Genomic DNA, 3,893 nt, shown 5'->3' with positions numbered 1-3,893 from the left:
ACTTTCTATGCTTCTGTCCAAATTCAAAGACAATCCCTTTCATGATTAAATAATTCTATCCAGTTAATGAATTGAATAATATTTATTTGAATTTTGATTATATGGTACATTTTGACTTTTCTAGCACTGCTGTCTTATAAATTTATATACTTATTTAAAATTTTCATGTTTTCTTACAAAGACTCTATACTCTTTAAGGGAAAAGGTTGCATTTTATCTAATTTTATCTACCACCATGCTATTCATGAACTAGGCAATCAAAATGGTTTTAAATTAAGCAGCTAACATAGTTTGAAAATACTCATAAGGACAAGCACAGATTCCCATATTACATTACCTGAATCCTCAACGTACTTACCTCTCATGATATGTTCCTTAAATATTCTCACTTCTTATTCATCCTGCAATCGCCTTCCTTTCTCTGTGGTTTTGTGTTAATAATGGGAGCAGGACAGTGAGCTCCCATTAAAATCGTCCTTATGTAGAACTACTTAAGGAAAGTTGAATGTCCCGCCAGAGTTAAAATATTGCTATATAGGTGTGTGAGAATGGCTAAAATTATCAATAATGGATAATTATTTATCCATTAATGCCTTAGGATATGCTAAATACTAGGTTAAAAAGTCAATTCATTAATTAGAAAAGTAGCACACATTATTTTCAATTATTACTGTTTTATTAGGAATTGGGATGTGTAATTAGCAGGCCAGTAACCTAATGAGGCTTTGAAAATATAATACAAATTAGTAGTGACATTTAGCAGTGAGAAATCAGCAGGGCAAGGTGTAGAGTATTAGCTTCATTTGAAATGTAGGGGGTTCAGGCTTCAGTAACAGAATGGTGGAAAACAGGGAATATGGGGTTTCTGGTTGTCTTTGATTAGAGGTTCTCTAACTGGTCCACACTAGAACAACCTGGGGAACTTTTAAACAACATAAAGGTGTGCCCTTCTTCCAGACCAGATATTGATTGAATCCATCTCATTTGGGCCAAGTAGACTTATGTGATCACGTCTTTCTCAGTAGGTTGTAATGTGCAGCCAGAGCTGGGAACCCCTCCCTTGGCTGGAGATTTGCTATAAGGGGTCAAAAAAGGTTTAAATAAGACACCTTTACTTTATAATTTTCATATAGGATCTGCCCTAGATGGGGCAGATCACTATAATCTCTTTCCCTTGAAATGTCTTGTGATATTTCTTTTTGCATCTGCTTGGCTGGGACAAAACAGTATGATATGCTCCAGCAGTTAAAACTGGTTAATTTGGTAAGTTCTATTTAGGCCAAATGTTTTTTTTAACTCATAATTCATAACTTGTAGGTAGTCATTTTGCTAATAACAATCATACCCTTAATAATTAATAGTAATGAATATTTTCCCAGTTTACAATCTTTAATAGGTATTTAGACACATTATGTTAGATTAGATATGGTATTGTATTCAGGCAGATAAAATATGATAAATGCTTTAAGAAGTATTTTTAGAATTCTGTGTTATGTAGAATTTTATTATTTATTTTTGATTTTTTAAGTGAGAAACCAAAATATGACAAAGATGACATATAAAAAATGCCATCTAGAATCATCACAATAAATTAGTATGACTAATACCATTCTGCCACAAGTAACAAAGAATGCAATATGTACTATATGTCTTAAATCTGGATATGAAAATATATGGTGTATATATATGTCTTGAAAATTAGAAACAGAAAACTTCATATGTCATAAATTCTCATTACAACCACATATATAAACAGATACGGGAAAACAGGCTAGAAATAAGGAATGTGTGAAAAATAAAGATAACAGAGCTTGCTATTCATCTGTTCCTCATCGATATCTTATTTCCTGGCATCCTTTAAAGGTAGAATATTAATGAATTCTAGACTCAATTTATCAAGATCATTTGGCCATAAAGAGTGCTTATTTATCTAGAAGCTCAGCTTTCCAAATAAGTTTTGGACTCAAGTAAACATAAGCAGCATTTCAGCACAGGGGAGAATTCCACAACCTGGAAATGTGGCTTTATTTGAACTCCAAAAGTGATGGGCACATTTCCCCAGTATATAGGGGAAATGTGCCCGTCACTTTTATTTTATCACAAATAACAGTATCAGAACAGCTCCCTTAAGCCTAATCTTAAGGTAGTTTTCACACAGTGGATGTCATTTAGAAGATAACAAAATTAATTTAATATATCTTTTACTAAATCTCCTCCATTTTTCTTTGAAACTTACCTGACCCTAGCTACATGAATTTCAAGCATTCTATCCCAGTGCCGTTCAATATAAATGTAATGTGAACTACAGGCAGACTCCTAAATTTTCTAGTGGTCAAAATAAGTAAAAAGAAACAAATAAAATTACTTCTAATAATTATCTATTTTAACCATTTAGCAAAAATATTATCTTTCCAATATGTAATTAATATAAAAAATGATTCATGGCACATATTATGTTCTATTTTTCATACTAAATCTATAAAATCCAGTGTACATTTTACACTGATAGCCTGTTATAAATCACACTAGCCAATTTCAAGTGCTAAATAGCCACATGTGACTAGTAGCTTCCTTATTGTTCAGTGCTGCTCTAATCTTCTTTGTAGTCCATAATGTAAACTGAACATAGACTATCGTAAAAGTGAGTTTGCAAACCTTATTACTTATACAGTAATAATTTCAGCCTATGTTCTTCAGAGCACGCAATTAAAAATTTTATGTGTGAATCTCTTTAGATTTATACAATTCTTGCTATCTTGAAATACCTGGGCACAGATAGCTTCAACAAAAAATGAAAATATAGAGAGGTGGATATATAGATAAATAAATAGCCACCGGATATCTATCGACCAACAGATGATTTAAAATATACATGTGTACATGTGTAAACAACTTATAAGTTGACTTTTAACCTAATTTGTACAATGCCCAGAACAGCAACAGCAACATGGAATAAATGTGCTCTAATGATGATGAAGATGATGATTATGGTGACTGGTTATAATTTTGTAATCAGTGAATTAATGTGTCCTCAATGAAAAATACGGCATCCTCCTAGAACACAGAGAGGATATCCTAACACTTTTCCCCCACTCTTCAGTCACATATAAGTAACTCCTGTTGACCTAAATACATTGCAGAGTGAATGAACTGAAATCATGGAATTAAAGCTATTTCCAGGAGCCATTACATTCTGATTCTCTGTATTTCATAATAAGTAGTTCTCCTCAACACACGTCAACATCTAGTCAAATACTGTTGTGTGTTGGAACCAGTTTAAGATTTAATGGTTATACCATTAATAAGAACATTTCTCATTTTCACGCGTATTCCCTCACCCATGGAATGCTATTCACACGTAAAGGACTGGGATAATGTCTTTCACAGTGCTGTATCTGTAGAATATTGAACAACTGCGGACCTACAGTATACCTATAATTTTTCCCTAAGGGTATTTCATTATATCCTATTTCCCTCTTAGTCTGCACACAGAACTGAATCGACAGAATGGTGAGATCCTCTCGCAGGAGAACAAAAATAATTTACGGTTCAGCCACAGGCCTACATAATAAAATCAGATATCCTAGATAAAAGACGTAACCAAGGGCAATGCTGTAAAAACCATTTAAATATGTTTTGTTCTAATACTTCTATAGAAGCTATAAGCATATTTTGTTGAAAGCAGAATTGTTGAGGTCTCAAAAGTAATATAATTTTTGCAGACATATCTGGGAGGAAAATGACTAATTGTTAAAAGATAATTCATTGTATTTAATTCAGAGATGGGAAATTATTCTTTTACTTTGTGTGTGAACTCTTGCACTCTAAAATATTTTATTAATATCCCTCCGTATAGATTAAAAAATCCATATGTTCAGTCACGACTTAAAGCT

The sequence above is a fragment of the Ursus americanus genome, chromosome 12 (assembly GCF_024610735.1).
Source record: "Ursus americanus isolate L20-20 chromosome 12, mUrsAme1.1.p, whole genome shotgun sequence".
Classification (NCBI taxonomy): Eukaryota; Metazoa; Chordata; class Mammalia; order Carnivora; family Ursidae; genus Ursus; species Ursus americanus.
The sequence above is the reverse complement of the archived record's forward strand: the minus strand, read 5'-3'. Positions refer to the sequence as shown.